Here is an 11,640-nt window from a genome sequence, read left to right as displayed (position 1 = left end):
TTTGTCAATGTAAGTAGGATGGGATAATCCAATTATCCGCTTCGATCTATCTCTATAGAGTCGAAGACCTAGTATATAGGAAGCTTCTCAAAGATCTTTCATGGAGAATTGCTGCGAAAGCCATATTTTGACCAAAGTCAACATTCCTACATCATTCCCAATGAGTAGGATTTCGTCCACGTACAACATCAAAAAGGTGACCTTATCCCCACTGGTCTTCCTGTATACACAGGGTTCATCCGGGTTCTTCTCAAAGTCAAACGATTTGACGGTAGAGTCAAAACGGATGTTCCAACTCCTAGAAGTCTGCTTAAGTCCATATATGGATCTATTAAGTTTACATACCATGTGTTCCTGACCAGCAACAATGAAGCCTTGCGGCATGTAGATATCTTCACTATGGTCTCCATTCAGGAATGCGATTTTGACATCCATCTGCCAAATCTCGTAGTCATGGTATGCTGCTACAGCTAGCAGAATCCTAATAGATTTAAGCATGGCCATGGGCGAAAAGGTTTCCTCATAGTCGATGCCTTCTTTCTGAGTATACCCTTTCGCCACCAGACGAGCTTTGTAAGTCTCAATTCTACCATCGTGGTCCTTCTTCCTCTTATAGATCCATTTGCAACCAATTGCTTTTACCCTAGAGGGCGGATCTACTAGAGTCCAGACTCCATTGGCCTCCATCGAGTTCATCTCAGCTCTCATGGCCTCCACCCACTTTTGGGAATCAATGTCCAACATAGCTTCCGCATAAGTCACGGGATCCTCCCCACTAGTCAAGGCTTCCACCAAGTAACTATCCTGGTCATAACCATATCGGACCGGTGGTCTAGATACCCGAATGGATCTTCTAGGTTGGTTACTACCTGGAACTTGTGGGACATCTCCTACTGCTCCCGAGCTCTCCTCATCAAGAACTATTTCCTGACGATGGGTGTCCAGGACATAATCGGTCTCTAAGAACTGGGTGTTTCGACTGTAGAACACTTTCTGCTCACTTGGGTCATAGAATAGATAACCCACCGAATCTTTTGGGTAGCCTATAAATAGGCAACGACTGGTCTTTGATTCCAACTTGTCCGCACTCGTTCTTTTAACGTGCGCAGGACAACCCCAAATCTTCAAGTGTCCAACACTTAGCTTCCTTCCGATCCAGAGTTCATATGGAGTTTTTGGAATCGATTTGGTTGGAACCCAATTCAGCACATAGATAGCAGTCACTAATGCATATCCCCAAAAGGATGTGAGTAATTCCGAGCGTACGAGAAGCGACCGGACCATGTCCAACAAGGTCCAATTCCTCATCTCTGAAACACCGTTAAGTTGAGGTGTAGCAGGAGGAGCTAATTGTGACACTACCCCGCTGACCTTTAAGTAGTCCCTGAATTCGTTAGAGAGATACTCGCCACCTCAATCCGATCGAAGGGCCTTAACTTCTCTCCCTAACTGTTTTTGACTTCCTGTCTGAACTCTTTGAACCTTTCAAATGATTCAGACTTATGTCTCATTAGGTACACGTAACCATACCGAGAATAATCATCAGTAAATGTAATGAAATATACGTGTTGGTTACAAGTCCTAACACTCAGGGGGCCACATACATCAGTATGTATTAGGTCAAGTGTGTATGTATATCTTTTAGGATCCAAAAGACCATCCTTTACCAGCCTTGTGATTTGGTCAACACCAATATGGCCAAATCGGTAATGCCACAGGCACGTGGGACTTACTGTATCACGAGTTTTTTTCTTGGGATTTTCGACCGACGTAGTTTCGGTTAAATTAATTTCCAGAGAATGATGTAGAACATAGAGACCGTTCTCCAGTTCCCTATATGTGATGAATTTACTATTCCGTTTAACATTAATCATATTACTAAAATAAACTGTATATCCATCATCACACAGTTTAGAAATAGAAATTAAATTTCTTCTCAAGTTCTATACATAAAAACAATCTTTTAAGTACAAGTACTCCTTCTCTAAAGACTAATTCTACGGTTCCTATTTCCGCAGCTACAACACTTGTAGTCGTTCCCAAGAACAGTGTCACTTCTCCTTCACTCGGTCTTCTGCTAACTTTGAACCCCTGCAGTTAAATGGTCGCTTAGTCATCTTACCTTGGAGGCAAGGCTCACAAATGGGAAGATTTTCTACGGTTAGAAAATCCAAAAGACCATCCTTTACCAGCCTTGTGATTCGGTCAACACCAATATGGCCAAATCGGTAATGCCACAGGCACGTGGGACTTACTGTATCACGAGTTTTTTTCTTGGGATTTTCGACCGACGTAGTTTCGGTTAAATTAATTTCCAGAGAAGGATGTAGAACATAGAGACCGTTCTCCAGTTCCCTATATGTGATGAATTTATTATTCCGTTTAACATTAATCATATTACTAAAATAAACTGTATATCCATCATCACACAGTTTAGAAATAGAAATTAAATTTCTTCTCAAGTTCTATACATAAAAACAATCTTTTAAGTACAAGTACTCCTTCTCTAAAGACTAATTCTACGGTTCCTATTTCCGCAGCTACAACACTTGCAGTCGTTCACAAGAACAGTGTCACTTCTCCTTCACTCAATCTTCTGCTAACTTTGAACCCCTGCAGTGAGTTACACGCATGAGTTGAAGCCTCGGAGTTAACACACCAGGACACAAAAGTCACTAACATATTAGTTTCTATGACACAAGTTTCGAAGTTACCCTTCTTAGATTCCATGTAGGCAAGACAATTCATCTTCCAGTGGTCGGTCTACTTGCAGAAGTGGTAGGCATCAGATGCCTTGTTCTTCTTTTGCTTCTTAGGCTTGGCAGCTTTCTTCAGGGGCTTCTTTACATTTCTCTTTTTCTTGCCCGATTTGTTAGCTTCAACAAGCATAACCACAAGTTCATCATTCTTAAGTAAATCCTCGGCCCTCTGCAACATATTGCTGAGTTCCTGGACGCTGACATTCAGCTTGTTCATATTATAGTTCATTATGAACGCATTGAAGGAAGAGGGCAAAGAATTCAGGATGGCATCTACTTGTGTGCCAAGACCTAGCCCAGATCCAAGGGCTTTGAGTTCATTAATGTAGCCCATCATCTGAAGACAATGGTCATAAACTTTCTGCCCTTTGGACATCTGCGCGGTCATGAACAGTTTCAAGACCTTCTGTCGAGTAGAACTATTCTGCTCTTCATACATTGTCTTTAGACTGTCCAATATGTCCTTGGCTAGTTCGATCTAATCAAACTACCTTTGTATTGAGTTGTCCAGTGAGGCAATGACAAAGCAACGGGCTAGGAAGTTCTTATCCTCCCAATCTTGGTACTCCCTCCTTCAGGCCTCAGAAGCCCTATCACCTGAACGCTCCGGGGAATGATTTTTTACTACCTTATCTAACTTTTCAGAAGTTAGGACCAGCATAAGGTTTCTGTACCAGTCAACATAGTTTGGGCCCTTAAGCTTGTTATCGTCTAGAAGCTTTGCGAATTGACCGTTTGCCATTTTATGGTAAAACAACAAAATGTTAGTCCACAACCTTAGTTTGATTCATGTTACCTACAAAGGTATGGCTTTTAATCTATGTTTCATTCCCATTTGTTCATCTCTGAGATTTTCCTCCTATCTCAGTGACGGAGACAGCGAAATGTCTCTGGAAATGTGGGAAATTACATAAGGTGTGTGAAGCCAACTGTTTCAGCTGCAAAGCCCCACCACCTTTCTGTGACAGATCATATCCACTCATCGTATGAGTTTCCCTTTGGCCTCTATCAGACAAGGCTCAGAGCCGTTTTTAGGTAAACCTTTCAGTCTAGTGAGTGCTCACCCATCATATTCAGGTTACGCCAAGGTACCATGAGAGAGTTCCCATTTTCTGGTGAAACCCCTCCCACATCGGTCTATGACGCCCCTATCATCTTATGAAACACTTTGACAGATCCAACAGCAAATGGATAACACAATTTTATGGTGCGTTTCCTCATTACTGAAGGACCCATCATTGTGCTAATGACGGAAGGCCTTTAGAAAGTCTATCACATGAATCTCCCTATCACATGCACCCATATTTGCTGGAGAGAACAAAATTACGCCCTAGTTAATTTTAGGTCAAACCAGAGTGGCTCCCACTGACTTTCATAAAGTCAAATTTCTGGTGGGCCTTAATCGGATAGTATTTCCGCACGCGTCCCTTTTCAGGTTTGTGGGGCCCACCATGCAAGGAAGGGGTCATCCAATGACCTTAAAGACACCATGGCAATGATGTGTATTCAGCCATGGTGTGCGTAAGAGCCACTAACGATTCATCATGAGCCAAGTACTTATGGCTCATGGTCGCAGCACATCATACATCCACACATTACATGTAATGGAAGAATTGATCCAATCAAAATAACTACTGTAAAGCCCATTAATCAGCCCAATTAAAATCCATAACATTAACAATTAATTTCAACTAGGTATATGGGTTGAATCGCAGGTGGGCCGAACTAATCCCTACAATTGAACATCAGATTTGGAACTGCAAGTGTGAGAAAATTGGACTGAAAACAATCCCCTTCGAACCCTAGATTCGGTCCAAACGGTTTTGGTCCAACCTAGTCCAAAATTGTCCGAAACTGATTTTCAATTCTAGAGTTAATTCATGAAAGATCTGAAATTAATATTTTTTTATTTTAGACAATCATAAATCAAATATGGATTGTTCGCACCACCTGCAAAATAGAGGTTAATTACTAGGGTTGCAGTTTCATAAACAGCAAAACGCAGAATGCGATCTCTCCATCTACAAATCTCCAGCGCCACCTTCTTCTTCAATCAAGAAAATAAAGCAGAAAACCTATTTCTATTAATTAATTACATCCTTGAATGAATCATATACATTCAGTCTAGAAAAATAAAAAATAAAAAATTATTTTACAGACTGAATTGAATGAATAAAAAAAAGAATTGCGCAGACCATCTGCGCCAAATCTGCACTTCGATCTTCAGGTTCGAACAGTCCATTAAATCAAAATAAATAAAAAATAGTTCTAAATAAATATTAGATTTAATCAAATTAATTTCAGATCAATCGCCCTCAACAAGAAACAATTTTTTGAAATAAAGAAAATAATCCACGCAAGTCTTGGTAGAATAACTTTTGCACATCTGCGCAGGTTCAAATATGATTTTCTTGGTTCAAGATTCGAACCTGTGGCTCTGATACCACTGAAAGAATGGTAGGATCCATCGTATGGACGCCAAAAAGGTTGCGGAATGGGTGGGAGAATTTCAAAATTCCAACTCAGAATCATACTCCCTAAATTTAGAATACAATATTCAATGATCCTACTTGAACCATAACCGAACCAGATCTGAACCAAACGACAAGGGAGGAATTATACCTGATCCAGAGAAGCAGTATCTCCCAAAGTTGGTATTCACGCCCAAAGAAAACACCAAGAACCGCTCATGCTGAAAATGACACAGCAATCTGTAGAATAGTACCAGCAGAGTGCGTCCTACACACTGAATCCTTCACAAGAATCCTCTAGAAACACTGAGCACCAAATCTTTTCAGTTCCTTCTGCAAAACTGATATCAAGAACTGATTTCTTGATTTGTTTTCTCAAAGATCGAATCTTTTCAGAGAATGGCGGCAGCTGGAGGAGAACTCCTGAGATGAAGATGGCGAATGTTGCTTCTCTTCTCTCTGGAGTGTATGAGATCCTATCTCAGTTCGCAGGAAGATTTTCTTGCTCAAAAACCCTAGGTTCGAATTCTGTTAATTCTCTCTTAGGTTCGAATTCTGTTAATTCTCTCTTAGGATTTCTCCACTTTCTTCTTGATTAAGAAATCTTCTAATCCTATTAGGAGTTATCCCAATCCAAATCAGCATCTAGATAGGTGATGATCTTAATCCTATCTGTAGATTAGGTTAGCTTACTCCTAATCTTATCAGGAGATTACCATATTCAAATCTCATTCGAATTTGGTCTCCTGGAGTGGATTAAGTTAAAGGCCCAATCTTTTTTCTAACCTTAATCTCAGATCCGCCCCATAAGTGGGTGATCATATCAGCCCAGTTCGAAATGGGCTTTTGGCCCATTAAGTAATCAGTGCTCAATTGGTTTCCTAACCTGCTGCCCAGTTGGGCTTTTTTGTATGGCATGGGACCCAAGCATTGATCTACACACCAGCCACATGGGTTTGGCCCAGCCTTTATTACAAGGCCTAGCCGAATTCACTGAGAAGCCCAATGAACCCCTGAGCCCATCACATGGACCCTATGGGCCCAACACTTACACTAAGTGGTCCCTGGGCCAAGCCATCTTATAAAAACCCAGGGACTGTGGGTAGGTGCAAGATTAGCCCATCAGGCATTATCCTAAATGACCTTACACTTAACCTCTCAGGCCATAATGATCAAACACTACCCGACAAGAGAGGACCTCTCCCTCGGCTGCAAGGAACAGTGTTGCACTCTCTTCTCACATGGATCCTGGGAATTAAAACCATTTGCAAACAACTTGAAAACGAAAATACCTATATATCATATATATAAATTTTGCAAAACAAAATTCCAACGATTGAAATCAACTGCCGGCAGTTTGGTTTCCATCAGAGAGAGTGCATTCCCGATCATTACCTTTGTCCGACAAAGGGGCTGATCCTATCACTATGATCACCCACTCAGATGAATTCTCAGACTATCCCAACATACCCAGGTTTTGACCCCCGCTAAGGATCTCACTGATTGGCATATCAAAGATATCCCAATCCGACACCTAGTGAAGTATCATAATCGAGTCTAGGGGTTAGGTGTAACTTTTCAGTTTTGCCCATCTGTCTCTAAGGTCCAGGGCAATACTAGAAATCTGGTCCGGTTCAAGGATTCAAGTAATCCCATACTGCATGTGCCTTGGGTCTTACCCTGGTGGCCGAGACAGGCCATCCCAACACTTGGCGGCACACCAGTATCAGCCTTGGCATGATAAATCTCCCCAGACTTATCCAATGACTATGAACATTTAAAACTAACACGAGTCTCATTAAGTGTCCAGTTTTAGGGTCTTACACAGAATCATACCATACAACATGAATCAAATATGCAATTTATTTATTTACACTAAATGTCAAAAGTACATCAAATTAGATTAAAGCTAAGGGCATACAAAACTGTCTAACAGGTCCGCGGTGAGCTACTTCGAGAGTGCGTCAGCTCGTATGTTCTTGGCTCAAGGGACCTGCTGAATGACAAAGTATCCAAGCCGTTGAATGAGCTCTTGCACCCTTTATAGGTAGCTCGCCATGGTTGGGTCCATGTCTCGAACTGGTCGTAGATTTGGTTGACCACTAGTTGAGAGTCGTTGAAGGCCTCAGCTCGTCGGGCACCGAGGTCTAGAGCAAGTTGGAGTCCGCCATCAGGAGTTCATACCCAACTTCGTTGTAGGAGGCCTTCAATTCAAACTTGAGGGCGTGCTCTAGTACCATGTTGTTTGGGCCGAGGAGGATGCGGCCAACCCCGCTGCCTTGCTTGTGGGATGAACTATCCACATGGAGAGTTCATATCTATGGTGTTGGGGCCGGATCTTGTGTCGTGAAGGTGCACTTTGGGAGGAAATCGGCTAAGGCTTGGGCCTGGATGTTGGGCTGAGGTGCATAGTCAATATCAAACTTGCTCATCTCCACACTCCACTTGACTAGGTGGTCAGATGCTTCTGGCCTCAATACAATTTGTTTGAGAGGTTGGTCGATAAGCACTCAAACGTTGTGGACTTGGAAGTATGGCCTGAGCTTCCTTACCGAGGCGACTAGAGCTAGAGCTACCTTCTCTATATTTGTGTACTTGTTTTTCACGCCAGTGAGGACCTTGCTGGTGTAGTGGATCGGCCTTTGTACCCAGTCTTCTTCCTTAACCAGTACCGAGCTGACCACCTCGTCTCCTACTGAGAGATAAAGCAAGAGCTTGTCTCCGGGGCTCGGCTTTGTGAGGAAAGGTGGCGAACTCAAGTACCTCTTTAGTTCTTGAAAGGATTGTTTGCATTCCTCGGTCCACTAAAAATCCTTGACCATTTTTAGGGCCTTAAAGAATGGCAAGTATCTGTCTGCAGACTTTGACATGAACCTGCTGAGAGCGGTACTCATCTGGTGAGGCACTACACTTCTTTATAGGTCCAGGGTGGCTGCATGTTAAGGATGGCCTAGTTCTTCTCCGAGTTAACTTCGACTCCTCTCTACATGACCATGAACCCCAGGAATTTGCCAGAGCCAACCCAAATCACATTTTGTCGGGTTCAGCTTCATCATGTACTTCCTAAGGGTGCTCGACCTTCTTGCTCTTCATCAACATGTCGTCTACATAAGCCTCAATGTTGTGGCCGAGCTAATCTTTGAATACTTCATTCACCAACCACTGATAGGTAGCGCCAGCGTTCTTGAGGCCAAAGGGCATTGCCTTGTAGCAATAAAGTTCACGATCAGTGATGAAAGTGGTCTTATTCTAGTTGTTGGGATGCATTTGGATCTGATTGTAGCCGGAGAACACATCCATGAAACTCAAGAGTTCATGCCCCATCATTGCATCAACGAGCTAGTCGATCTTCGACAGGGGGAAGCTGTCTTTGGGACAAGCTTTGTTTAGGTCAGTGAAATTGACGCAGATCCTCCACTTTCCATTGGCCTTCTTTATCATCACCACATTGGCCAGCCAGTCCATGTACTTTACTTCCCGGATAAAGCCAGCGTCAGGCAGCTTTTGGACCTCCTTGTTGATTACCTACCATCGTTCTACTATGAAACTTCTCTTCTTTTGCTCGATGGGTTGGTAGCACTGCTCGGTGTTCAAGCAGTAGGTGATGACCTTGGGGTCAATCCTTGGCATATCAGCCGCCAACCAAGTAAACACGTCGGCATAGTCCTTCAATAGTTGTATGAGATCTTCTGAAGATGATCCTCCAGGAGGAATCCGACCTAGACCGTCTTCTCGAGGTCTTCCTCAGAGAACACACTTGTATCAAGTCTTTGACGGGCTAGCCACGCTAAGTCTTCAGCTCATCTCGCAGGTCTATGCTCTTTGTAGTTAGGGTTTTCGCGGCCTAGCGCTTTCCTCGGTAAGATGTCAGGTAGCATTGCCCTCTGCCCTCTAGTCCCCACGTGCTACCTCAAACCTCGGCCAGGATAAGACCGAGGCTTACAACTAAGCTCAACAAAATAAAACAAAGAACGAGACATAACAAGCTCAGAACCAAAAAGTCTTTTCCATTAATTATCAAAATTTTTACAAGGATAAAGGCTTGGCATACCGAGATCAGCATTCTCAGCCTCCAGCACGGCTGACCGCGCACTCGCAGCCTCAAGCTCGACTAACCGAGCCCTCTTGCACTCGACCTCGGCCTGCCCTGATTCATAGAGGTGACGCACTAACCGAAGATGATTGATCACGATGATCACCAAGCAATCATTCTACAAAAAAGAAACTAAGTGTCTACACAATAAGATCAACTGAATAGAGCAGAGTAACCAAGACAAGCAAGAAGACTTATCGATGCAGCCTGAAGCGCGAGCGCGGTCTCAAGGGCTCTACCTGTAGACTCGGTGACCTCCCGCCTCAAGGTCGGTGTCGGCAGGCTACGATGAAGCTACTCAACCACACCCTTTGTCCCAAGCCTGTCCTCAGTCCAGATGTTCCACTACAACATGTAAATAGCCGGATTACCACCCTCCTGTGTGTTATCTCGTGGGGAATGGGAGGTGGACGACCTGAGTGCCCTCCTCCGGGTCGACCACCACAACCTCTTCCTCAGCCTACCTTTCCCTCTTCTGCTGCCAGGGAGTCCGCTCAGCAGACCTTGGTTGTACTCCCTCAGATCGGGGCTAGGCCCCCTGAGAGGGGTGACCATTTCAACCCGGCCCGAAAATTCCGGGCTTGGGCCTGGGTTTTGTGCCCGCAAATTTTAGGGCCAGGCTTGGGCTTAATACTTGAAGCCCGGTCCGGCCCGCATGTATTTAAACTTACAATTTTGAGTATAATGCACATTATCTCATTTAATATTTTTATATATAAATATTATAACATGACGTATAATTTATATTATATGTAATATTTTATATTATATAATGTATAAAATAAGTTTATATGCACATTATCTTATTTAATATATAGATATGTAGTGTTGTATATATGAGTGACATTGGCCTAGAATCTGGCCCGGGCCCATATAGACTTGGGCTAGGGTTTATGTTTTAGGCCCAGAACCTTAGGCCAGGCTGGGCCCAAGCCTAGCTATAGCCCTTATCATAAGTGCAGAGCCCAGCCCGGGCCAGGCCGGGCCCATGATCACCCCTACCCCCTGAGCACCTCGGCTATGCCTGTCTTGCGCAACCCTCATGCGACAAGTGGCATCCTCACGATTTGCCATCTCAAACCGGCCTCCTCACTCATCAGCCTGGCACGGACCAACATTGAGAAGGATGTGTAATGCATTACATTGACCTCTTCGATCATCCCTATTGTCGTCCTCTCTTCCTCGGTGAGCTGGGCCAACTCAGGCTACTTCACCTTTGTCCTCGGGTTCTAGAGCTCGGATGACAGAGGAGAGCCCCCGAGAGAGCACAAAAAGAAGAAATTTTCCTTCTAGTTACAGTGCTTCACCGAAGAGGGGGCTCCTACCAGCACCTTAATATGTTGTTGGGCCGAGAAGTAATAGTAGCCTTGCTAGTGGTGCTTTAGTTGAAGGAAGTAAGTGACCATTCCTAGGGTAATCTCAAGGTCATGGATGAAACAATAGGACAAAAGGCCGACCAAAAACCTAAAGGAGTTCGGCATCAATTGAATAGGTAGTACCCGATACCACCTGAACACTTCGACAACGCCCTCGTGCAAAGGGAACCTTAGCCTGCCATTAGGCTGTGCTCATACAGACAAAGCTCGCCCAGTCGAGCATCCGTGGGCCTCTCACTGGTCATCGGGCACATAAGTTCATACTCTTCAGGGATGCAGTACAAGGCTCGGATCCGGGCTACATCCTCAGGTGATAGACAATACGGCTTGGTCCCAAATCGGTGACCAACGCATAGAGGAAGATCGACCTCCTCGGTCGACGGCCCTGCCTCATCCTCCTCGGCCTCTACAACCCTCTTAGGATTGACCCCTCAAAGTCAAACCCCGGCTCTGACTTAGAATGAGAAGAGGAAGCAAAGAGGAAACGGAAGAAGAGGAAGAAGAATAGGAAGACGAGGAAGACATCTTACCAAGTCTCGAAGGTTAAGACCGCGGAACTAAAGCAAACACCAAGCACCGAAGACTACTTCTCGTCGAGCTTTGCAAGTGATTTCCTTCACAAATGACAAAGGGGAAATGTTCTTCACCCCTTTTATAGGACTCCCAATGATCTAAATCAAGGCAAGATAAACAATGTGGATCAAACACCGCCTTCTAACAACTTGGGAAGACGAAATGACGCCACTGACCTTCACACGCGTGTAGCCTTGGGAAGGCGAAATGTCACTTCCGTCAACATGTCGCGAGCATTGAACTGACTGGTCCGCCCAAAAACTGGTTCAATCCCGAGGTCCTTCGCTCAAATGATGCGTTCAACCAACTTCTGACTTGAGTTCCTCAACCAAGAACCGAAGAGCTCTTCCACGCCACACTACGACCGA

Source organism: Nelumbo lutea, chromosome 8 (assembly GCF_056320005.1).
Source record: "Nelumbo lutea isolate HS-2025 chromosome 8, American lotus-T2T, whole genome shotgun sequence".
NCBI classification, from domain to species: Eukaryota; Viridiplantae; Streptophyta; class Magnoliopsida; order Proteales; family Nelumbonaceae; genus Nelumbo; species Nelumbo lutea.
The sequence above is the reverse complement of the archived record's forward strand: the minus strand, read 5'-3'. Positions refer to the sequence as shown.